The 20,997-nt window shown below is 42.7% G+C and overlaps 1 protein-coding gene and 1 pseudogene across 1 annotated transcript in view; both read left to right on the top strand.

Annotated features, from left to right (window-relative positions):
- The window catches only part of LOC124722900, a 506,082-nt gene that overhangs the window by 67,822 nt on the left and 417,263 nt on the right, over nucleotides 1–20,997 (top strand). The window lies entirely within an intron of this gene.
- LOC124723326 lies at nucleotides 6,373–6,490 on the top strand (annotated as a pseudogene).

The raw sequence follows: 20,997 nt of genomic DNA, 5'->3' as shown, positions 1-20,997 counted from the left end.
GAAATTTAAAAAGGGAATGGATATTTTAAAGTTCGATATAGTGGGAATTAGTGAAGTTCGGTGGCAGTAGGAACAGGACTTCTGGCCAGGTGAATATAGGGCTATAAATACAAAATCAAATATGGGTAATGCAGAAGTAGGTTTAATAATAAGAAAAATAGGAACGCGGATAAACTACGACGAACAGCATAGTGAACTCATTATTGTAGCCAAGATAGACACGAAGCAGACGCCTACCACGGTAGTACAAGTTAATATGCCAACTAGCTCCGCACATGATGAAGAGATTGAAGAATTGTATGATGCTATAAAAGAAATTACTTCGATAGTTAAGACAGACGAAAATTTAATAGTCTTGGGGGCTGGAATTCCGTAGTAAGAAAAGGAAGAGAAGGAAAAGCAGTAGGTGAATATGGACTGGGGGTAAGGAACGAATGAGAGAAGCCGCCTGGTAGAACTTTGCACAGAGCATAACTTAATCATAGCTAACACTTGCTTTAAGAATCGTGGAAGAAGGTTGTATACGTGGAAGAGGCCTGGACACACTGGAAGGTTCCAGGTAGATTGTATAATGGTAAGACAGAGATACAGAGATTTAGGAAACAGGTTTTAAATTGTAAGACATTTCCAGGGGCAGATGAGAACTCTGACCACAATTTATTGGTTATGAACTGTAAATTAAAACTGAAGAAACTGTAGAAAGGTACGTTAAGGAGATGGGTCCTGGACAGATTGAAAGAACCAGAGATTGTAGAGAGTTTCAGAGAGAGCATTAGGGAACGACAAGAACAGGGGGAAGAAATACAGTAGCAAAAGAATGGGTAGCTTTGAGAGATGAAATAGTGAAGGCAGCCGAGAATCAAGTAGATAGAAAGACGAGGGCTAGTAGAAATCCTTGGGTAACAGAAGAGATATCGAATTTAACTGATGAAAGGAGAAAATATAAAAATGCAGTAAATGAAGCAGGCGAAAAGAAACTCAAACGCGGCCAAATTATTGATGCTCACATGGTGGGTGCTTCCGCAACCAAGGTTTCCGAAGTGTTTGGTGTTTCAAGAAAGTAGGCAAGGTCAATCTGTCATTGCCCTCTTCTCTTGTTCCCACAAAATTGAATTCAGTTTGTCGACTCAAACTATAAAACCAATGTTCGTGTGGCCGGACATGTAAAACTGTGTGGATGACTACCTTGGCTGATAATTTGATGTCTTGCTACAAATTTTATTATTTTGCTACTTTTCGACAGTTCATGTGCGTACCTCTATGTAACATCATTGTCGAAACATAACGATTCCGTGTCTAGCCGACCGTTCGTTCGCCTATCACGCCAATTGAGCCACTTCTGGACTTCGCGCCATTGCGTCTTGGAGGGTACCTAATCAACAAGTTAACATACTATGCCCATTTTTATTCATTAATGCAATAAGGAATTATTTTCTGGAGTAATCAAAGATTAAGAGAGAAAGTATCCATTGCGCAAAAGCGTAGCACAAGAATTATATATGGTAGATTTTTCGTGCCGCAACGAACAACCATTGCAAGTAACAGTACAGGAGTTAAATCAATAAAGACCGAGGAAACTCCCCCGTGGATCTTAACGCAGAGAGTACAACATGGCTTCCGGCCACTGACGCGACTCCAGTCCGCCACCGACCATGGACGAATCTTTGAGAATGCCAGTCACTTGTGCTGGCGATCGTCCGGAAAATCATTAAACAAACGTCGACCGAATATCAGACGGGCAGAGTGCATTAAATTAGTTGTTAGATTTCAGTAGTTAACTAAATATTGAAGTAGAAACTAGTTACAAGATGAATATCTTATGATATTTCGGAAGTCGTTATAGACTGACAGAGAGAGAGAGAGAGAGAGAGAGAGAGAGATGCGAAGAATAAGAAGCGATGTTGGAACATGACGCCATTTTACCTCGCAATTGGCCCTGCACAATCTCTTGCCATAAAAACTATGAACATAGAGTAATCCTGCATTGACAAACACGAAAACATCAGGTCTGCAAGAGTGCAAAGTATTATTAGGAAAACTGAGTACTTACATTTTGTGAATAAAATTGTCTAGATCGCATAATACATCACTTTGTTTCTAACTTAGTTACGGCTACTCCCGTCATCAGGTAAAAACTTAGAATTTGTAAAACAATGTTCAATGTTGGTCAATAAAATCTCTCACTAAGCAGGGCATCAACTCTCAACTTGTACCCACGATTTCAATTTTTCGAAATAACAATCTGACTTCCCCGTCACTCATTAGATATAGTACCATACTGACGATTCTTGCAGTAATGTAGAAGTTCGTTCTTGATTCGTTTGAAGTACATGAATCATACTCACCTGACATTTTTTGAATCTCCTACCACGCCGTACATTAGCTCCGGCACGGAGATATATCTCTGAATTAACAGAGCGCTACGTTAATTCAGTCTGAAACACGCCACAGTGCTTTCGGACAGGTGCAAGATCCATCGCGGCAGGTGATGAGTCGTACGGAGGTGAGGATGCAGATGCTTTAACATTCAGGCATGCCGCTATTGACGGAACAGCTGCTGTCATCCTGCAGATTAGGGGCCCTCGTCCTACAGGATATTTTCAGTCCATCTTTGGTGCTGGAACATTGGTCTAACTTCATATATATGTCGCAATACTGCGTTTGAGAACATTTCTAACCTTTTTTCTTTGTTCATTATAACAAAGAAAGTAACAGTATTTTCAAAAGTAATTTTCACACTAAAATTGCAAATAATATTAATTGATTTTACGTATTTTAAGAAACTTGTGTCTACGTTGTTTCGGGCTCGGGTAGCCTGAGTTTAGGAGACTTATCGCAATAAGCAGATCTGTAATCTCCTTCCCTCTGTTTTGCTGGTTCATAACTGAAACAGTTTTCTTTGCGGCGAGCGAGGGTGGGTAAGGTATGATTAACAGAGAAAACATGTTCTGTACTAAATACGACAGTATTTCCTAAAAGTAAAACGTATCTTCTTACGAATATTACAGTTCTGCGGTTTAATGTGAAAGGATAACAGTTCATACTAGATACTTGGTTCATCGAGTTCGTAAGTAACGTACTTCCTGTCAATGGCTACACTCAACCTTACTCATATTCATACTGAAGTTTGTCTTTGCAGTATTGCTTTTCCAAATTAAACTATCGTGATGTTGCAGTTCACAGCAGGCTTAATAATTATTTATATATTAACAGAGCCCTCCAACGGATGTTACTGACTAAGAATGAGATGGCGATCTGATAACTGATTGCGTGTATAATTAACACACACCTTCCAAGGATAAACCGATTAATCGGCCACTGCTGCCCTACCATTGGACATAAAAGTTTCTAACTCATATTTTATCCACATCTACAAACTGCCCATATGTGTGTGGTGTGATTAAACTGCATACGATCGTTTCACGCGAAACCTGAATAACGACTGTCTTCGCGTGGCATAAAGGCGCGTGAACTGTCGCGTTCGAAGATTGTTAAATGAAACAGTAAGACAATGTCTCCGACTGGAAAAAGCGCTAATGTTCCATTGGGCCACCTATGGGTATACGGTGGGAATGGCTGCGTCGTAACACTAAGGGTAGTAGTAGACCTCACAGATCCGGGTTCGAATTCCAATTGACGCAAGTTTATGTCACTCTCTATGTAGATAATAACTGTTGATTCTAATAATTTCACATCAATACTTTGATTACCGAATCACCATTAGTACCCAGTGCAATACAAAAATTAAACGGACGAATCGGTTAGCAACCAGGAACACCACACGGTCCGCTCTTCTTTTCCTCATTTCGCTGTACTTTTCATCTTCACATCTATCGGCCGCCCAGATAGCTGGTTGCCAGGCGCAACGGAACAACACGGCAATCTGTCCCAACGGCCTCACGTGCAGCATGACTGCCCACTCCCACAAACAAGCATGCGACGGACCGGCAAAACATCGGCGCCGCGTTACAAAGGCAGTCTGAAGAAATGATACTTAATTCAGCCTCGGTATGTGTTGTATCAGTTATCAATAACTGATACGTATCTTTGCTCAGAATGCTACTTCCCGATAGGTACTAACGTTTCTCAGTATTTCTGCACGAACGAGGCATGTGGCCGAAATGAGTTCTATAGCCGGCCGCGGTGGTCTCGCGGTTCTAGGCGCGCAGTCCGGAACCGCGCGACTGCTATGGTCGCAGGTTCGAATCCTGCCTCGGGCATGGATGTGCGTGATGTCCTTAGGTTAGTTAGGTTTAAGTAGTTCTAAGTTCTAGGGGACTGATGACCACAGCTGTTAAGTCCCATAGTGCTCAGAGCCATTTGAACCATTTTGAGTTTTATACAACTGATTAGGATTACAGAATTTCTCACGGTCTCTGATGTTTCTAATTTATTACGTCTATGTTCGACGGCCATGGAGCTACGCAGTTTTGTGCAAAGTTATTCAGCAAGCTCCCATATCACACAAAACAAGATGTTGGGAAATCCTTACAATTGAAAGAAAATTGAAAATATACCTCATTATTCACTCCCTCTATAAGTTATCTGGTTATCTACATTCAATGACTGAAAATTTCTATTCACTACATGGCAAGTAGCTGTGGTTATTGCAAAATTGCGACACAAGTAGTGTAAACAGGACTGTTGTTACAGATGTAGCTAATTAGTTGCGTTGAAGTAATCGACTAAATTTTAAGCTATGAGTAAAACAGGAACAGCGGGTATTTAATGTAACAGAGGGAGCAGAAGCTTGTTTTCCAAAGTAACTGCTTCCCTTTTAATTTACTACGTCAAATTTAGCTGGTGTGAGAACAAATAGTGTTAGTCATTATAGAGACAGCTTTATGTTAAGACATTGTACGTATTAAGCTCGTAAGAGTAGCTTCTCTGTTGTTACTGTATGCCTTGACTTGTTCCACGTTCCTGAAGGTCCTCCTTCTTACTGAGACCTACAGAACATGATGAATGAGACATCATTTCGTTGCTCTGGTATTTATTAGATCGTCATCATCATCATCATCATCAGTGATTTGACATTCATTGCTGGACAAAGCTCTCCTCTTAACTTTTGTGTGCATTACCGTCTTTTATAACGCTGTCGTCGTTATCTTTTCTTTCCTACTGGAATCCAGCAAAGATCTTTCTCTGTCCATCTACCATCCATTCACATGGTGAAATGTCCCGCCTACATCATCTTGCCGTCATTAGTTGTATATATAACTGTTCCTTGATCGATTGGTCTGTTATCCCGTCGCTCCTAATAACTGTTCATCATACATCTCTTCATTTCTCAGTGAGTGAGCAGCCCTTGGTATTCCACGTTAAAATTCATTGTCTCATTCCTGTAAGTTAAAACTGATAATTCGCATTGAATGTAAGCTTTCCTCTATAGACACACCGGAACCTTAGTTTGAAAACCATGTATATTTTACTAAACGTACTCAAAAACTTTATAGTCTTTTTTGGCTTCTTTTGCTGTGCGTGAAACAGATAACATCAAAAAGATAGTTCGACATAGGCGGTACCAATAATCTTACTGATCCGTTATTTCGTGGTTTTAATTTTAAAAAAACTTACAAAAAGACGCTCAATTGTCTGATTGTCAAAAAAATGTACTGTCTCCTTCGATATACTGAAAAACGAAAACAGAGTTTTTATTATTTATGAAAATTTTAATAAGAAGCTGAGCTTTTTTTTGGATGTTGGGCGATGTTCGATCTCGATGAGTGGTAATGGTCTGAGAAAGCTTCAGAACCGTTGCGATAGATGGTAGTACCTCAGTGTGTAGCCGTATGCTGCAGTCGACTGATCATCTCTCGCGTAATTCAAGAAGATAATTTACATCTAACAAACGGTTAAGTTTTAATCTATATCATGTTCGTTAAACTTCCCGGATTCGCAGCCTTCTCCAACTTGGAAGCCAAGAGCCGCGACTGCTTGTGCCACTTCATCATTGCTCCACTCTATGATAAAATGGCAAATAAATGTTTCAGTTTCAGTTGGCACAATGATTCATCTTCGGTCATGTATTGTAGAAAAAAAATCCCATTATTCACCCACTATATCTGCTTTCGGTATGAGACGGAAGCACGCAAACAAGCCGGCAGGAAATTCCACTTTGCCAGCTGCACTGCTGCGCTGCACGCCAACTCAACTGCTGGCCGTCACAGTGTCTCATATTGGACACAGCATTAACTCTTTTTTTTTTTTTTCTGCATGGTTACAAATAGAGCTATACACAAGACTAAGTTTCGGTATTGAAGAAATACGCGCAAAACAAAGATAATACTATGAAAAGACATGGCTTCTTATCCACTACAACTGTTATTTAGAATATCTTTATTTAATTTTGTGGCCGGTTATCATCTTCAGACCAACGGCCCTGCCGCCGTGGTAGCACCGGTTCCCGTCAGATCACCAAAGTTAAGCGCTGTCGGGCTGGGCTAGCACTTGGATGGGTGACCATCCGGTCTGCCGAGCACTGTTGGCAAGCGGGGTACACTCAGCCCTTGTGAGGAAAACTCAGGAGCTACTTGATCGAGAAGTAGCGGCTATGGTCTCGGAAACTGTCATACGACCGGGAGAGCGGTATGCTGACCACATGCCTCTCCATATCCGCATCCAGTAACGTCTGTGTATGAGGATGACACGGCGGTCGGTCGGTGCCGTTGGGTCTTCATGGCCTCTTCGGACGGAGTTTTTTTAGTTTTTTTTATCATCCTCAGACGGCTCCCTCATTACAGCAGATGACATGCTCTAAGGTGTGGTGCAATCATGTGCGCCATTTCAGTTACATTCAGATCAGATTGCACACATAGTTAGATACAAGTACATATCATTATACCACATGGTAGTTGTGAGCTGGAACTGTAATATGTCATCTGTATGGCTTCTGCTCGAAAGATAAGGTATATCGCGATGGTATTGTCAACGAAGACCATAAGACTGTGTTGGACGATGTCCTATATTCTTGTAGTCGGAATTATTTGTCTTCATGTCGGCTACTAAATACACATCAGTCATATTATGCCAAACCATCCAATTTGTAGTGCATGTAAGATATGCATGTGTTCTATATACATTATTTATGTCAAGGCTGGAAACACTAGGAGGTAAAACCGACAGAGGATTGTTAGGCATACCAACAGATAAGAAAGTGTAGAAGTTGCATGGTTTCAGTCTGTTAGTCATTTTTGAGAGTTCTGATATACAATTATCTGTTTCATACGTGCCGTATATATCGCCAGCGATGAAATGTTACATCCGAGTACGTTGATAACAGTTATCTGGCTATTTTCGTACGAATATAACATCGAAACATTCTGTACAGGGCGTTTCGCACTTACTATTACAAACTTCTGGAGATAGTAGAGGGGAGTTAGCAACTATATTTTAAGTAAGGAACCCATGTCAGCAATGTTCCGGTTGGATTTAAAATAAATTTGAAAATCGGATGACTTTCAAGTCTCTCGCTTCACCGTACGCACAATGAGGTTTGATCTGTGCGCTCTACAGGAGCTGATCCATGTGGCGAACGTACTGTTCGTTGTATAAGGTGTATTTGCGACACACGTTCCAAAAACCATGGTGCGCCTCCGTGGAGCACCCGTGAGTCCCCCTAGTTGCAAACGTAACAGTTCCTCGCAGCGATTGTGGTCTGACGAAAAAGGTACGTGGCGGACTGAGGCGATACCGAAAACGTTCTCGATACATGCATTGTGCAGCTCTACTACTAAGTACCGTACCGTGAAGCGCGAGATTTGAAAGTTATCCCATCTTCAAACTTTTTTTCTTTTTAATATCCAAATGGTATATTTTGGAGCCTGGTTTGTATGTCAAAACTTTATCTACTACGTCCTCTTTACAACCCGTAGAAGCCTGTCCTAGGAATTGTGGAACATCCTACAAATATTTTGTGACGGATTTCAGTCTGCTTCTTCAATATTCAGTCTGAAAATTTGACCTGGTGGATACATGTCTCTAATTCGTTTAGCATATTCATACATTGCAGTATATTCACATATTTTTCTGTAGAACCGTGTAATTATGTTTAATGACCATAATCGATTGTCTCTTTCGCTTGGATGCGTACGAATGTGTTCACATATCCATGCGTATTGTATATTTCCACACATTCCTTATACCTAGATTTTAACTTATATTTCGTCTGCCCAGTATAATTACAGTTGCAATTATAATATATAATTTTATGTATTCCGTATCAGATAAATTTTAACATGTTATCAATTTCATCTCCCTCTGTTTATTCCGAACAAAATGGTTCAAATGGCTCTGAGCACTATGGAACTCAACTGCTGTGGTCATCAGTCCCCTAGAACTTAAAAAAAAAGGTTCAAATGGCTCTGAGCACTATGGGACTCAACTGCTGAGGTGATTAGTCCCCTAGAACTTAGAACTAGTTAAACCTAACTAACCTAAGGACATCACAAACATCCATGCCCGAGGCAGGATTCGAACCTGCGACCGTAGCGGTCTTGCGGTTCCAGACTGCAGCGCCTTTAACCGCACGGCCACTTCGGCCGGCCCCTAGAACTTAGAACTACTTAAACCTAACTAACCTAAGGACATCACACACATCCATGCCCGAGGCAGGATTCGAACCTGCGACCGTAGCAGTCGCACGGTTCCGGACTGCGCGCCTAGAACCGCGAGACCACCGCGGCCGGCCTATTCCGAACAACCAAAACATTATGACCCCAGCCCAGCGCGACGTTGGATACCGCCTGTTGATGTTGCGGGCACGTGACACAGTAACAAAAGTATATAAGCGGAGCAGAGGCGGGCGGGGGATCACCCTAGCGAAGATATGGGCTGCAAATGGTAAAATCCATTGAGATAAGCGACTTCCACAAAGGGCAGATTATTATTACAGAGAGCCTGTGAACAAGTATCTCGAAAACGGCGAAGCTGGTCGAATGTTCACGTGCTACTGTCGTGCGCATTTACGGAAAGAGGTAGAAGGACAGTGAAACTACCACTAGGCGCTAAATGGTTGGACGTCCACGAATCTTTACAGAACAGGGGGTTCGGAGACGTGTCTTCTCTGCAAAGTAGGACAGATGGTGATCTGTGGCATCTCTGCCGAAAGAGCACAATGCTGGTGCACGCACAAGTGTTTCGGATCACACCGTCATCGGGCATTGTTGAGCATGGAGCTCCGCAGCAGACCGCCCTTACGTGTTCACATGTTGACACAACGACATCGTCAGTTACGATTGCAGCGGGTTCGGGATCATCGGGATTCGACTGTCGATCAATGGAAACGTGTCGGCTCTTCGGGTGATCACCTTTTTACTACACTATATCGATGGTCGTCTCCACAAACGCCGTCATCGAGGTGAACGGCGGCTCGAAACGTGCAGCGCGATACGGATGCAGGCTGGTGGGAGCAGTGTTATGCTATTCTCCTATGCTTGCATGGGACCTTTGGTAGTAATCGAAGACACACTGACAGCTGTGAACCACCTGCATCCCTTCATGCTTCATGTCTTCCTCGACGGCGATGTCATCTTTCAGCCGTATAATTTCCCATGTATCAGAGCCAGAACCGTGCTACACTGGTTTGAGGAGAATTATAGTGAACTCATGTTGATGTCTCGGCGACAAAATTCACCTGATGTAAATCCATGTAAATCCTATGGAACGCATCTGGGTCGCTATCGGGTGCCATCACCGCGTACGCAAATCATCGGCCTGTTATTTACGCAAATTACATGACCTGTGCGTAGACGCCACGTGCCTGCAAAAACTTGCCAACAAGTCGTCGGACCCCTGATACGGAGAATCTGTGATGAGCTTCGTTCCAAAGACGGACAAGCAAGTTATTAAGCAGGTGGTCATAATGTTTTGCCTCATCAGTGTATATGCATAATGACACTCTGGTCAATTTAACAGCCAGAATTTGCAACAGTTAACATCGAACGCAGGTATGTCATGTGTTCGCTAGACTTTAAAAATAAAAAGAAAATACAATTCTGCGTACTCTTTGTACGCGTTTGCTTTATCTGGCGTGACTGAGGTATCCAAACTACTCTTATATCTTAAAAGACGTGCCTAGAGTTCACGTTTACAGTTACCGCGACAATATACATATTAAATGTAAAAAAGTAAAAATCTTATGATATTGTTGGCTGGGATATTCCATGGGTCCAACAAACGTCTCATAGGTATGTGATCAATAGATTGGAAGTGCGTTGGCTTCCAGAGTGTGTTACCAAGTTTTTGGATATGGCGCCCAGTCACATTATATGTAAATTATCTTTGATTTTACCATTGGTTCACGAATGGGTAGGTGCCCACTTAATTCATAAGGTTTTTACAGAAAGGATTATGAACATTGTACTCCTTCTGTAGTAGGCTACGTGCCATTGCGCGCTCTCCTTCAGATTGCAAGGAGTTGTCACTGACATGCAGATTACTAAGCACTCGTTCAAAACGATTCACTGACATTCAGAAATCTACGTATCTGTCAGGAAGTTCAGGTACACCAGACCAATAGTCTTTAGGAACGCTGTCTTTTTATTCCTATTAGCCTACATATTGCCAAGAAAGTTCGTATCCGGCCGCTGTGACCGAGCGGTTCTAGGCGCTTCAGTCCGGAACCGCGCTGCTGCTACGGCCACAGGTTCGAATCCTGCCTCGGGCATGGATGTGTGTGATATCCTTAGGTTCTTTAGGTTCAAGTAGCTCTAAGTCTAGGGGATTGATCACCTCAGATGTTAAGTCCCATAGTGCTTAGAGCCATTTAAACCATTTTTGAAAGTTCGTATTTCTTCATTAGCTGTTGTTCCATTAGGCTTTTCCGTTTGATTATCACAAGTTGGTTTGATAGACAATCAGATCTATTAATTTACTATAATGCATCGTATGGAATACGTCAGTCGGCCTTGGGTTATCCAATTTTTTTATGAGAACGTGGCCCCATTTCCCCACTGAACTGCTCAGCCGAAACTGCGTTGCACTACTGTTCCCGTGTAGGATTATGTTTTTACAGACTCTTTACACTGATTCTGGACAATAAATCCTATTGTTCCTTCCTTCTTTTGACTCTTATAGTTTCATTTCCTTTTTCTTACAACTACTTTCATCTAGAGAACCACACGAAGCTTGACAAGTTTTGACTCCGTAATTAGAATCCCTCTCTGTGTCATCTATACACTCGAGATCAGGTGGTAGCTCGATCAGTCATTTTTCAATGTCACCGTCTTTTGATATCGAAATACTTCGAAGAAAAGATTAGAGCACAAAACATGGTACGAACTTCAAACAATGTGTGGTCGTTGGCTTTTAGGTTACGAAACATTAGGCAAAAATGGTTCAAATGGCTCTGAGCACTATGGGACTTAACATCTATGGTCATCAGTCCCCTAGAACTTAGAACTACTTAAACCTAACTAACCTAAGGACAGCACACATCACCCAGTCATCACGAGGCAGAGAAAATCCCTGACCCCGCCGAGAATCGAACCCGGGAACCCGTGCGTGGGAAGCGAGAAGGCTACCGCACGACCACGAGCTGGGGACAAACATTAGGCAAATTTGTGTAACTTCATGATGCGAAACAAATTATGCCACCTGAAATAACACGAGCCAGAACACTGAATAGAAGTAACAAGTACACAACAGTTGGTCTATTCCTTAGCCATGCTTTCCAGAAGCCGTGCGAAACAAAACGTCCAGCATAATGTACCACGGCAATATACAGATCGAGAACAAAACCGTGTGAAATGCGCGCACTTGGCGGCTGTTGGAGATATACCTCCTCTTCGTGTCTTAGTGCGAACATAACGTGCCATCACGCAACAGAAGGAAGTAGTAAAACCATGCTGTACCATAGTGACCATGAAAAAAGAAACGAAGAGTTGTGTGTCATTGTTGGTTGGGAGACGCGAGGATAAGCATCAATCGACCAGTCACAAGGCCACTTTCCTCGCGGTGTGTGTGAGGTATATATCCATTGACTGTAGGTAAATAGCTGAGTATAAAGGATGTGTATCTAAATGGCTGAGTATAAAGGATGTGTATCATGTTTCAGTTGTGTTATGAAAAGATGAGGGAGAGGGTGAAACTCGCTGCCGGCACCAAGTCTACTCCTCTCGAAAAGTTCCAAGGAGGCCGCCGAACTTAACGTCCTCATCCAACTGACGGACCACCATCAATAGTGTGATACGACTTCATTCCATGAGTGGATTGGAACTGAATTGGGCAACGTCAGTAGTGAAGATTTCTTCCACCAGCAGTATTCGAATCATCTACCTACGAATATAGTGTGTGCATTAGCGATCTCGGCTGGTGAGAAGGCTGTTGGTCATCATACTGGTCTCTGAGATAATGTAGGACACATTACATGATTTTCATGCCATCAGAGAGTTAGTGAATACATTCCCATCAATTCAATCATTTAATTTCAGTGCATTTAAATCAGTTCAGCAATTTAAGGCTGTGAACTAAATCGGGAAGAATGTGGATCCCTGTCTGGCTGTCAATGTTAGATTGTGCGTGGTGTTCCTAAACTATTTAAGGTGAAAGCAACAATGTGGTTGTGTACATATTACTGTTCTCTTGTGGAGTACACGTATTTAGTTCGAATCGCATACGTGCAAAGATCTAAAATGGGAAGACTACCTTTGCACCCCAAAATAGACAGAATAGTGAGCAATTACATTTAATATCACCCCTCGCAATGAAATTGTTCCGCTTCCTTGAAACGTGGCGATGTGAATCTTGTTTCTCATACAGACAACATTGTTCTCGTAATATCCAAATTCAGCTATTCCACAGATAGGCAAAGGCATTTAATTTCCTTGGAGTGTTCATCGAACCCGTATTCATCATTTAGAGAATGTGTGATAGCATTTTTGAAATTTTTGGTTATTGAGTTTTGGTAATAGCTACCATTTCACCAGGAAAAATTTGATTTCGTATCTGCATGCAACATTCGTTTTTATATTGCGTAGTACATAATTGTCGTTTTCTTTTACAAGTTAGAATTTATGTACCAAATTACAACGAAGTAAATACAGAAAACGAAATCATTTCTTTTATATCTTTCTGTCTGACAGAGGAAGTACCTTAGTTCGAACGACTAAAAGCGAATAAAAATGATTTCAAAATATGTATATGTAACTGTTCTGAGATCCAACAAGATCGTGTATCTGTATAGCTCTAGATTTGCGTACAGTCGATGTTTGAAGCTTAATGAACGCAAAGCGTTGGAAGAAACAGTAGCGTGTAACAGACCAGCAGCTTCACAATACTCATAAACGAGGTATTAGTTCGCAAAAATTTAGACATTCGTTTGGAATAATATATTTTAACAAAACGTATAACGCCCTTACACCCTATTTTGCCCCCTTAATTACAGTGTTCTCTTATTCTCGTTTATTACGGTAGTGAGGTCGTCCCTATTAAGGGGTGCGACCTTACTAGAATCTTGGCCTTCTATAGTAACGTATAACTTAGTACCTGTTGCTAAAACAATAATACTACCAATTTTAAGACTATTTTAGAATTAACTGAATTTTCATAGTAACGTTAAACGCGTTTGTACCTGCCTGGATGTTAATTAGGCTATCATACTTCTTCGGAGCTTTTAGTGGCCAAACTAGAGGGTCGTTTTATCAAGAAACAAAGTACACATTTCGCTTCACTGTTACCTGGAATTTTCGTTTCTGATAATTCAGGTTCCCCAGTAAAGCACAGTGACGGCAATCAGCACTGGAACAGCAGCCAATATAACTCACCTTGCGAGTTTTCCTCCTTAAAATCAATAATTCTACTTACTGATACCGGTCGGCACATCCAGAAGGGATGCATTTTAAAACTAGCGTTCACTGAAGTTGGAACAGGTAATGGCTTTATAATTCCAGTAATGTAATTATAGCGTTTTGTACCAGAATAAAACTACACTACTGGCCATTAAAATTGCAACACCATGAAGATGATGTGCTACAGTCGCGAAATTTAACCGACAGGAATAAGATGCTGTGATATGCAAATGATTAGCTTTTCAGAGCATTCACACAAGGTTGGCGCCGGTGGCGACACCTACAACGCGCTAACATGAGGAAAGTTTCCAACCGATTTCTCATACACAAACAGCAGTTGACCGGCGTTGCCTGGTGAAAAGTTGCTGTGATGCCTCGTGTAAGGAGGAGAAATGCGTACCATCGCGTTTCTGACTTTGATAAAGGTCGGATTGTAGCCTATAGCGATTGCGGTTTATCGTATCGCGACATTGCTGCTCGCGTTGGTCGAGATCCAATGACTGTTAGCAGAATATGGAATCGGTGGGTTCACAATCTTTTATATGTTATCACTTCTTTCTCTGTTTTGTAAACCCTCGTCGCCAGTTTTGTAAAGGCTTCGTCGCTACTGCTGTGGAGGCCAAGTTGCCACTGTTGTTACGGTAGAGCCGGCCGATGTGGTCGAGCGGTTCTAGGCGCTTCAGTCTGGAACCGCGCGACCGCTACGGTCGCAGGTTCGAATCGTGCCTCGGGCATGGATGTGTGTGATGTCCTTAGGTTAGTTAGGTTTAAGTAGTTCTAAGTTCTAGGGGACTGATGACCTCAGAAGTTGAGTCCCATAGTGCTCAAAGCCATTTGAACCATTTTTGTTACGGTAGGCCGAGTTTGTGAGTTCGTGAAACAGCTTCTGGTGCAGTACACCGCTAAGACAATTTCTCCATACGACTATTACACAGCTATGCCCTAGTGTCAGGTAACAGGATAGGAGATCGAAGGCTCTACAACACTCCAACAAATTAGTAAAAGTCACACAAATGAGTTCAAATGATTTACCTGTCTTTGTGACTTGTTGAATGTTTAAGAATGCAATACTGCATGTAATATAATACAAGAAAGGCCCTCAATGCCTAATTACAATTAATCATAGATCAACTTCACAATACATAGCACATGCAATTTACAACAACTTTCTGTTCGCTTCTAAGAGTACACTGAACGACGTTCCCAGTCTAAGTCAGCTTTGATGATCTGTAACCAAGTGCGCGAGAGCTGCTCTTCTATCTTCCGAGTAGGCTTCCGTCCGCTGTCGTCCGGTCATTGGCGGATTGTACTCAGCCACCAATTGGCCGAGGCGAAGTAGATATCTTAATCAAATGTTCAAATGTGTGTGAAATCTTATGGGACTTAACTGCTAAGGTCATCAGTTCCTAAGCTTACACATTACTTAACCTAAATTATCCTAAGGACAAACACACACACCCATGCCCGAGGGAGGACTCGAACCTCCGCCGGGACCAGCCGCTCAGTCCATGACTGCAGCGCCAAAGACCGCTCGGCTAATCCCGCGCGACCGATATCTTAATCCTCATCGTCGCCAGTGGCGCTGCTGAAACTTGCGCAAGTGGCGAGTTTCTATGGCACTGGCACCAGCTCGTATCTTTGCTCCTGTGGTGCTTTTGCTCTGGTTGCTTCTTGTTCGGACGACACAGCGCTTTCTTATTTCGATTTTGTGATGTCGACTGCAGATCACAAAAATTAGTTGCTACCTTTTTGTAACCCATTTCCTTTTTTAAAACATCCTGAGTTGCCCTCGCCCTATTTTCCTCTTTGCAACTCTGGCTACTGCTTTCACGTTCTTTGCGCAATGAAAGTAGACTAATTATTCTCAATTTATAGTAATACGAGGGCGATGCAAATGGAAATCATAAATATCCTTAAAATTTCGAAAAGTACTATGATGGAGTTGACAGGTGTTAGTAGTGCTCCTTGAGGTTCGGAAAGTGACCGACAGGTGGCAGAGTGACGCTGTAACGCAGGAGAAGGCAGCAATGTGTATAATAAGACCACCGCCCCACTGTCTATATGCATCGTCATTGAGCACCGATCTGTTATGTATTTTCCGTTTCAATACACAATGGGCATGATGGATGTAGCTGATCAGAAAGGATGCTTACGGACTCCAACCACACACGCCCCACACTATTACACAGCCTCCATCAGCTTGAACAGTCCCCTGCTGACATGCAGGTTCCATGGATTCATTAGGTTGTCTCCATACCCATACATGTCCGTCCGCTCGATACATGTTGAAACAAGACTCGTCCGACCAGGCAACATGTTTCCAATCATCAACAGTCTACTGTCGGAGTTGACAGGCCTAGGCGATGCGTGGAGCTTTGTGTTGTGCAGTCATCAAGGGTACACGAGTGGGCCTTCGGCTACGAAAGCCCATGTCGATGGTATTTCGTTGAACGGTTCGCACGCTGACACTTGTTGATGGCCCAGCATTCAAATCTACAGAAATTTGCGGATGGGTTGCACTTCTGTCACAATGAACGATTCTCTTCAGTCATCGTTGGTCTCGTTCTTACAGGATCTTTTTCTGGCCGCAGCGATGCCGGAGAACTGGTGTTTAATCGGATACTTGATATTCACGGTACACTCTTGAAATGGTCGTACGGGAAAAATGCCCACTTCATCGCTACCTCGGAGATGCCGTGTCCCTTCGCTCGTGCGCCGACTATACCACCACGTTCAAACTCACGTAAATGTTGATAACCTGCCATTGTAGCTGCAGTAATCGATCTAACAACTGCGCCAGACACTTGCTGTCTCAGGTTCGAATCCTGCCTCGGACATGGATGTGTGTGATGTGCTTAGATTAGTTAGGTTTAAGTAGTTCTAAGTTCTAGGGGACTGATGACCTAAGATGTTAAGTCCCATAGTGCTCAGAGCCACTTGAACTTGCTGTCTTATATAGGCGTTGCCGACCGCAGCGCCGTATTCTGCCTGTTTACGTATCTCTGTATTTGAATAGGCTTGCCTATACCAGTTTCTTTGACGCTTCAGTGTATAATGAAGTTTTAGGGGTAATATCGGGTAGTTCCGGTTTTACACCATTGCCTCTACCTGGTTTTACCTCAGATGTGCTTTTTCTGTAAAATGCCTTCTGCATAAGAAACAAAGTGAACAATCGTTTAACATAGCACTTATTCATTAGGCCTGTAAAATGCATTATTCGCTACACTTACCATTTTCAAGTTGTAATACGACAATACAAGTTTCTTACTGAACACAATAAATCACAAAATAAGATACGAAACTGCAAAAATCTAACATATTATTATCCTCAAGACTAGTGGCAGTCACTTTCAGCATTTGCTGTGTGGTGTAAGAAGTAGATATTAAAAAAAAAACTATATATTTATTTCCGAAAAATATTTCGTTATCTTACAGTAATCAGTTTAGGATATTGTAGGTAATCAGCGACTGGTGCCAACCTTCAATATAAATAGAAGCAACGTAAGGTGTCCTGTTAAGCGAAATACCTGATATTGGTTGACAACACAATCGGCGCTCGATCACTGGATTCACTCATATTCTGCAAGTGTGTAGCAGTCTCCACCCTTAATGATTAAAGGTAGAATGACCTTAAAAATTTAGTAGTGGGAAAGCCAGAAACCAGTTTCAAAAATGGTTCAGATGCCTCTGAGCACTATGGGACTTAACTGCTGAGGTCATCAGTCCGCTAGAACTTAGAACTACTTCAACCTAACTAACCTAAGGACAACACACACATCCATGTCTGAGGCAGGATTCGAACCTGCGACCGTAGCGGTCGCGTGGTTCCAGACTGTAGCCCCGAAACCAGTTTCAGATTCATCAGAAGAATCATAAGGAAGTGTGATTTACTCACGAAATATGTTGGTTACTAAACCCTTGTTCGACCGACCCTTGAGTATTGTCCGTCTGTCTGGGACACTTATCAGGCTCGATTGACGGAAGAGGTAGAGAAAAGACGCAAAGAAGAGCTATACGATTCGTTAAGAGTTTGTCTTAACTCTCAGTGTCACAGAAAAGCTCAATAAGCTGCAGTGGAAGATGCTACAAGAAAGATGTTGTGTTTTGCAGAGAGCTTTCCTCACAAAATTCCAAGAGCCTAGGTTCCAAATAAGTCAAGAAATATAATACTTGCTCCACGATAAATCTCATGTAATGATCATGACGCCTTAATTAGAGACATTCAGGCTCATACAGAAACGTATCGACTATCTTCCCTCCCATTTATCATCTGGAAGACGAGCAGGATAGGGGATATATGATTCTGGTACACTGTCTAAGTTCCACCACACACGATACGATGACTTGTGGAGTACAGCTATGCACTGCTGGCCATTGAAATCACGAGGTTATGAAGACAGCATGCAACAAAGGCCAAATTGGCATTAAGTGTACTACATACTCGGATATGCAAACGGCTAACATTCCAGCAAAGCCGCACAAAATAGGAGTGATGCCATCTACATTCTGTAATTAGGAAAGATTATACAGTGCTCTTGCAGAAATAGCATGTGAATGTTGTTTCTCTGTGAGATGATTTTATTACATGTCGTGTAAGAAGTTAAAATTTGTACTGGGAGACCCACTCTCTATACGATCCAGGATCTCAGTAGTTCCACATGAGTGGCGTCCGAGAGGAGAGAGACACTGTTCGCTTGGCTGTGTAGGATTTTAGAGTCATGTGATATACCATGAGTCAGGAAATGGCTTGTTTTCAGGAAGACAAGTATCCTCCACACTCGGCATCAGAGAGAGAGAGAGAGAGAGAGAGAGAGAGAGGGGCACACTGACAGTGGTTCGCCCAATGACAATGCTGGGTACCTGAGTGCCATCATATCACCTCTCTCAGACGAGTCCCGATTTTGCGTACAGTATCACGATGGTCATGTCCGTCTGTGAAATCTCCGAGGAGAACGAATGTTGCCATATGTCATTCGTTGACTCCATACGATCCCAGTATCTGGGAGCCGCTAACTCAGGCCGTATCCTTACAATCGTGCCGTCTGAAGGCCGATGTCTGTGCCGTATATTGGAGGTCCCGTGCTCTCTTGAACGATCTCGTCGAAGAGGATGTCCAACATTTTTCGTGGCCAGCGTGTTCTTCAGATCTCCCATTTCCTGAAAACATCTGGTCATGTGTACAGAGGGACGAGAACGTCACAGCTCACCAGTCACTACGACTGATCGGCTCTGGCATAAGTTGAATCAGCATGGAGTGACTTACTCGTGTTTCTCCTTTAAGTTCAGTTCGGCTCGATGCTCAGCCATACTAGAGCCGTTGCTGCTGCCAGAGGTGGCTGCTCGGTGTACCGAATTTCGTATACTGTATACCCCAAAATCACTCACAAATTTAGTCATGTATTTTTCCTACTATACTTTATACGCACTATAAGCAAAATTTCCTTATCTGCTATCCTTCCAGGTGTTGCAATTTTAATCACCTTTATTGTAGACGTGGATGTAGTACCTTACACATTCTACACAGGGGAAATCAGACTGGGTGTGCTGTCAGCGATGAGCCAGCTGTTTGTATTCAGCTATTCCGGTGTTTCCTGTGGCTGGTGCTGATACAGGTGTCTGGCCCTGGGAGATGGCCGGAGGTCGCCAGCCGCTGAGTCATTCGACAGCCGCCACAATGGCGATCAGCGGATGTTCGGTCAGCAGCCCCGCCGGACCAATGTCATTTGTCACAACCACACTGTGTTTCCAGCTATCCTCTACGTGTACCATATCACCAGCTCCATAATCGAAATACGTTCTCTAAAGGTGGCCTTACAAATATATGGATCTCCAGCTTAATAAGATACTAAAAAGATACACTTGAACATAAGGTTATAGATGTAGGTTACATACTTAATCTAAATACCGGATTTTACGTGAAGAGCACGTAATTATACTCCAGCTCAGATTCACACTCTCAGGGCATGCAACAGGCTTTCATATATACACGAGATATAAATAAAGCACAGAAAGAATGAAAATGAAGCGAAAGAAAAATTAATATGCATTTAAAAGCTTTTACATACTTTCAGGGGCGGATTCCTCACACTAAAACAAGGAAAAGATTATGTTTAAGCATGTTTAATAAATGTTATCGGCTATCGTGGCATATCAGCTTAGAGTAAAAACTCGGCTTTTTGACGATTACGATTACACGGCACTGGAGACAGCCATCTATGGTTGTAATAGTAGGAAACTAGATTTTTTACATTAATATGACGCGACAAGAAGACAGAACATTTTACACAAGGAATTTGGGGTTCTATTGAGGGAGGAGACCAGACAGCGAGGTCATCGGTCTCATCGGATTAGGGAAAGACGGGGAAGGAATTCGGCTGTGCCCTTTCAAAGGAACCATCCTGGCATTTGCCTGGAGCGATTTAGGGAATTCACGGAAAACCTAAATCAGGATGGCCGGACGCGGGATTGAGCCGTCGTCCTCCCGAATGCGAGTCCAGTGTGCTAACCACTGCGCCCCCTCGCTCGGTCACAAGGAACTCGTACAGAACCTTTCAGCAACCCCAGACGATGAAGAAAGACTTCACAAGGTTCTATGACACGCTGATGATGCGTCTCTGAATTAGAAATCATCCTCGAATAAACACATTTTTTTATGTAATACGACCGATAACAATCCAGACACCCGAGGTCGGGGAATGTGAAGCCTACGAAACTGGCTCCCTCGTACCTACAGATATCATGCCGTGAATCTCGAACAATGACATCGAAATTTACTGGAGCCCAACAATGCAGAATCTACGCTCACGTTAAAAAAAAAAAAAAAAAAAAAAAAAAAAAAAAAAAAAAAAAAAAAAACTGAGCATCTCGAACGACTAGAGATCTGCAAAAATGATTAACATTTCAGTCACGTTGGTTCAGTATATGTCTTGTTGCCTAGTAGGCACAGGGTCCGCCATGCACCCTGATAACTTTTCCATGCGTGATGGCATCGGCGCGTATAAGACGCGAATGGCGTCCTGTGGTATAGCCATCCATGCTGCATTCACTTGGTTCCAAGGTTCATCTGTGGTGCTTGGCATTGGGTGATAGTTCTGCACCCGTCAGTTCACCATATCCCACACATTTTCGATTGGCAACAAGTCTGATGATCTGGCGAGCCAGGACAAAAGGCTGACATCCTGTGACACCAAGAAGACACGTGTTCGTGCAG

This window comes from Schistocerca piceifrons, chromosome X (genome assembly GCF_021461385.2).
Source record: "Schistocerca piceifrons isolate TAMUIC-IGC-003096 chromosome X, iqSchPice1.1, whole genome shotgun sequence".
Classification (NCBI taxonomy): domain Eukaryota; kingdom Metazoa; phylum Arthropoda; class Insecta; order Orthoptera; family Acrididae; genus Schistocerca; species Schistocerca piceifrons.
This window is presented reverse-complemented; position numbering and strand designations above follow the sequence as displayed.